We start from the raw sequence: 6,000 nt of genomic DNA on the forward strand, positions 1-6,000 counted from the left end.
AGTTTAAGTAATTAAATCCATTTGGTAATTAACATGGCATCCTTGACATCCTTGTACTTTCATATACATTTCTATAAACAACTAAATTGTTAGTTTGATTATACATCAAGCACTTATAATGCAATTCACATATACATGTATAGCAATTTATTATGGCATAACATATGACATCCAATTCATATTAAATTTATAACATATATATTGAAATTTTTATTTTTATCATATTCATTTAATTATTGTTTTCGCTCAAGGAACTATAATAAATTTACTTTGGATACACGAGATAAAATTACTCACACAAGTTGTGACTGTAATTGCTCACGCAAGCTGTGAAAATAGACCTGCTCACACGAACTGTGGGTTGAAATGATGACTTTTACTCGATGCTACTCACACGAGCTGTGAAGAATCTGAAACAAATGCAGGACATTAGCCATCGGTAAAACATCCAGGATCAGCACCTAAAACTGTAATAACCCTAATGACATGTCATTTGTATCCTAGCTATTCACTAATTTCACACGGGCCTCCATATTCATATTCATTTCATTCCAATCCTTTGAACATTTTTATATACATGTACTGCAGCCATATACGTTCTCATATTCATTCACATTTATTAACAATATCTTATTTCACAATTTAATCATTTCAATACTGAAGTCGTTATTTTACAACAACTTAATCACAAATAATATACATACAATCCAACATAAACAAGAATTAATTGAAACAAACATTGTACACATATCATCGAATTATATAACAATTTCACAATTATCCATTACCACACATCTATTCATTTTATCATATATTTAATTGTTTTACGATTTAATCCATTTGATGCCAAAACTTTATATATATATATATATATATATAATTTCTAACCAGCAATAAAAAAATAACACAATCATATAAAAAATTAATAAAGTGAGTCCATACGAACTTACCTAACCAAAAAAGCTACAAACACGACTCTGAGGACTATTCCACAATTTTTCCTTTTTTACGTTTATCTACTGATTGGTTCAAATTATATATATATATATATATAATTTCTAACCAGCAATAAAAAAATAACACAATCATATAAAAAATTAATAAAGTGAGTCCATACGAACTTACCTAACCAAAAAAGCTACAAACACGATTCTGAGGACTATTCCACAATTTTTCCTTTTTTACGTTTTTCTACTGATTGGTTCAAATCTTGATCTATAATATAATTTAATTCAATTTATCAATTTCACACATCTCAAAACAACATATTGTAATCATATATTAATTCAATTTCATTTTTCAAAGGTGTCCTAAAATTTTACATTTTATTCAATTTAGTCATTAAAACCGAAATAGTTATATCTATCAAAATTGAGCTCATATTTTTAAACCAATTTCTGTTACCTCCTTCTACTGCCCTCTAAAATCTATAATTATAGAAATTTAGCATTAATTTCAAAATTTTCATACTTTAGTCCCTATGTTCAAAAACTAACAATTTAACTTTACAAATTAGTCCTTTTTTCCGTTTCTAATATTTTAAACTAATTCATTAACATCGAAAGCTTCAAAAATCATCAATGGCAACATTTCAAATCATTAACAGTTTTGAAAGCGAAGGTACGATTTAGCTAAATCTAGTTACAACGATCTCAAAAACACAAAAAAAATTATAAAAAATGGACTTTGAAATCCTTACCATGCACGGTTGAATATGTTGAAGCTCAAACAAAATTGGTTTCCAAGGGTTTTCTTTATGTACAATCGGTGGAGAAGAGAAAAACATAAATATTTTCATATTTGTAATATATAATAATAATAATTTAATTATATTTTACTATTATTTATTAAAAAAATCATCACCTACCCATCCAGTATAGTTTAAAATAGTCTATATTGCCATTTTATACTTGGTTTAATTAATATATAAGTCCTTAAAAGATTTAAAATCCATAGAACTTAATTTTACCATTTTTACAATTTAGTTTTTGTACCACAATTAATCACTAATTCAAAAAATTACTTATCCAAAATTTAATTCAACTATATAATAACTCCTTATATATTTAATAAAAATATTTAAGGCCTCGGTTTATGAAAATGAGGTCCCAGTACCTCAATTTCCAAAACCACTGAGTTTTGACCTGTTACACTTGTACGTTGATTAACTTTCCACATAACTAAAATCATTATACCAGAATTTAGTTTAATACTGCAACAACCTTGTAAATATTAATAAATAATATTTACTAAATCGATCATCGGGAAATGAAGTTTTGAAACTACCATTTTCGGTACCGCTAAAAAATTGGGTTGTTGCAACTCTCCCTTCCTTAGAAAATTTTTTCCTCAAAATTTCTTAGTTGAAATGTAGTTCGGGTACTGTGATCTCATGGATTCTTCGATTTTCTATGTAATTTCCTCTGTACCATGTTAGTGCCACAGAACTGCCACTAATGGTACTCATTTATTGCATAGTTCTTTTACTTCTTGTACCAAGATCTTTACTAGTTTTTTTGAATATGATAAGTCAAGTTTTAATTCAATTTCATATGGTCATATGTATCCCGGTCTGAGCGTTCCTTTCTTTTTAGATCAATATACGATTTTTAACGATTTAAGTTGGCTGCCAAACAGTTTCGGATAATGCAGACTTTATTTTATGTTTCTCTAATTAAATCAGTCCCGACTAGTTTTCTTTCACTCAATTCTGACCAGTGTAATGGAGTTTTGTAATTAAAAATTTCAAATGAGTAATCTTTTATAACCTAAATGAAATGTGTGGATTTGGTGAGTCCGCCAACAACATTCAAGATTACTTCTTTCTTTTTTAGTGATAGCAATAAACTTGATACGAAGTCCATAATGACTTGATCCAATTTCCACTCTAGAACCATCATAGGTCGTAACAAACTTGACGGAACTCGATGCTAAGCATTATCTTGCTAACATAACAAACTTCTTGTCACATATTTTGAAATCTCTCTTCTTATACTTTACTACCAATAAAACAATTTTGTGAACTTATACACTTTAATACTACCCTGATAACACGAATAGGTATTGTTGTGAGCTTCACGTAAGTTATCTCATTTCAGTTTTGAATCTTTTGGCATACTCAAATAGTTACGAAGATGTAGATTTTTGTTATCATTAATACTAAATTCAGAAGTACAAATCTTCATTTAACTAGCAATCTTCAAATTGTCTTTATGAAATTCCTGAATTCTCTGAAGAAATATCGATTTAGTTCTCAAATCTATTGAAAATAGAATTGTCATAATCGTCATAACTCCAAGCCAAACGAGTATTCACAATAAGCTCTGCCAACCATTTCCAAACTCAATGAAATTAGCAGTTTTCTGTAATAGTTTTATTAATGGTAATACGACCACCACGAAGCCTCAATTAACCATTTGTAACACTTACTTATTCTTAGAAATTGTGCTCTTCCGTACATTATTCGGAGGTTTCCAAATCAAAACTGATGATCTTTTTTTCGGATCAATACAAATACTTTTAGCCGATATTACATGTTCTAGAAATCTTGCTTCGAGAAGTTAGATTTCACACTTGATGAATTTGGCATACAATTGCTTTTCTCATAAAGTCTACAGTACAAATCTTAGACGTTGATCAAGTTTATCTCTATTCCTCAAGTAAAATAGGATAACATCAGTACAAAACAATAGATATCTATTATTTGCAATAGTTTCGTTTAATTGTCTGCAACTAATACGAAATCTAAAAGTTTCGTATTTCTTTTTCATAATTGGGATCAAAGTATTCCAAGGTGACACACTCAAATAAATGAACTTTTGGTTTAATAGCTCTTGCAATTGAGGCTTCAATTCTTTCTATATTTTCAGCACTATATTAAATGGTGTAATAGATATTGAAGCAGTTTCCAATGCTAATTCAATAACAAATTCAACTTTTCTTTTGGGTGAAAACTCTAGCAAATTTTCTGTGAACACATTAAAGAATACATTAACCATCAGACTTGTTTTATCTTCAGTTTATATATTTTGTATCTATAATGCAAGACCTTTTTAGATCAATATTTGAGCATATAACATTACCATGATATTGGTGGAATATTCAAATCTATCATCTCGATCATTAATCGATTTACTCATCTGTTATCATAATACAATCCACTTCTATTTACAATTTATATCATTTCATAACAAGTTAACCAATCTATATCAGGACTAATGTCAAATTTTAAGGAAATGTACCATGAATGACATCAGAAAAAACAACTTTCTCATGAACTTGAATAACATAAGCCTTGACAACAGCCTGAGCTTTAGATCTGATAATCGTATTTGTAACAGGCCTAATTTGCTCGGACCCATACCAAAACCAAAATAAAAAAACAAAATAATAAAATAAAACCCAAGATATTACAAACCCAAATAACCAGCCCAAATTAGAAATCCCAAATACAAATGTCCAAGCACCCCACAAGCCTAAATCATTAACCCTAAATCCAAACAAACACTAAGCCCAAAGTTACACGGCCCAACAGGCCCAAAAATAAAAAATATCTCAGAACCCTAGGGCTCCCTTGCGCCGCAGCCAACACCCCCATGTACAGCTGCCAGCGCCCTTCGCCTCCGTACGCTCCACGTCGCCTCCTCCATATGCCACAGCTGGCTTTGTACCTACAAATCATACGAAAACAACAGGAAAAATAGTAAGCACAAAGGAGCGAAATTTTGTATTTTTCTCTATTTTTCGTTCGGCTATAAAGCCATTTTGATTTTGATTGTATTTGACTGCGAACAAAAATCAATACAAAAAAAGGGCATAATAACAATCAAAAGAATCAGATCCAAAGTTTAAAAGGTGTCATTTTTTAATCTTTTTTGGGGATTTCTCTTCGTGTTCATGTTTCCTTTTTATTATTTTGTTTATTTTTGTTTTTTACAAATCTATTTTAAATAAAAAAAAGGGCAAAAAATAGAAGGAAAGGGAAGCTTACCTGAATTTGCTTCATGGGTCGTCGGCAGAGGTGGAGGTGCATGAAGCACCGATAACCCCCATGAGCTGGCCAAGGCGGGGATGGAGAGAAAAGCCTCCCTTTTCTCTGTTTTTTTTTTTAAATAGAGTGGTGGAAATGGCTGATTTAAAAAAAATTGGTTTAAATAAGAGAATAAAACGACGCCGTTTAGAGGTTAAGTCTCAGAGACCCAAAAACGGTGTTGTTTTGAGCCTTACACATCCGACTCGACCGCTCCAGCCTAGGATCCGTGTGTTTTTAATCGGAAGGGCTAATTGCGCTTTTAGCCCTTTCGCTTTTTTATTATTTTGCAATTAAGTTTTTATCTTCTTTAATTTTCGCCCATTAGTTTATTTCGTTTCCAATTTAGTCCCTCCTGCAACTGTGCGATTTGGATGGGAGGAATAATTTCCCTTTTGGTCCCTCCTTGTTATTCGCGCATTCAAATTGGTCCTTTTCTTTTTATATTTATTTCAAATTTGCCCTGAATTTATGTTTTAAATTCAATTTGGTCCCCTTTTTTTAGTTATTTTGCTATTTTATTATTAAAATTAATTAATTAATTATTACTATTATTATTATTTTTACGATACTATTATTTTCTATTATTACTATTATTATTACTATCATTATTATTATTATTATTACTATTATTGTTTATTATTATTATTTATATTATTGTTGTTATTATTATTATTATTCCTTATTTTATTATTATATTCTATTATTATTATTACTATTGTTGTTGTCTTTACTATTATTATTATTATTATTATTATTATTATCATTATTACTATTGTTATTTTTTACTATTATTATTTCTTGTTTATTTTTTATTTTAAAATTTTATTGGCTTATTTATTTACTCTTTTAGATTTATTTATTATTTTTCTTTTATCGACTTTTTGGTTTTATTTATTTTACTTTATTTTTGTTCTTATTATTGTCATTCATATTAATGCATCTATTGTTATTCTGTCACGCATATTGAC

This window comes from Gossypium arboreum, chromosome 7, assembly GCF_025698485.1.
Source record: "Gossypium arboreum isolate Shixiya-1 chromosome 7, ASM2569848v2, whole genome shotgun sequence".
NCBI lineage: Eukaryota > Viridiplantae > Streptophyta > Magnoliopsida > Malvales > Malvaceae > Gossypium > Gossypium arboreum.